Source organism: Frankliniella occidentalis, unplaced genomic scaffold, assembly GCF_000697945.3.
Source record: "Frankliniella occidentalis isolate FOCC.00 unplaced genomic scaffold, Focc_3.1 Scaffold57, whole genome shotgun sequence".
NCBI lineage: Eukaryota > Metazoa > Arthropoda > Insecta > Thysanoptera > Thripidae > Frankliniella > Frankliniella occidentalis.
The window spans coordinates 1,247,910-1,248,276 of NW_026267187.1; positions in this window are offsets into that span (position 1 = coordinate 1,247,910).

The window sequence follows — 367 nt, forward strand, 5'->3', positions numbered from 1 at the left end:
TCATTACTCTCAGAGGTATTTCCATTGTCATTATTGTCAGCACCCTTAATAGATTCCTGCAGCAAACCAGAAATATGACAGTATTTATTCTTTGCAAAAGAAAAGTTGAAAAAGAATGTGCATCTTTAAAGGGAATCGTCTGAAACAAAGGTCACCGCCAGTAAACTAGTACTTTGAACTGTTGAATTTAAATGACACTTGGCATAAATTTCACCTACTATATACTTCTTCAAGGTCGTCTTAGCTTTTGTCGTGTATTCCTGCTCCTCTGACTCACTGCCTTCGTCGCTTGATAAAATTGATTACGAACCAACTTTCTCTTCTTATTATCGGAACTCACCTGCAGAATACATTCTCAGTTAACAAT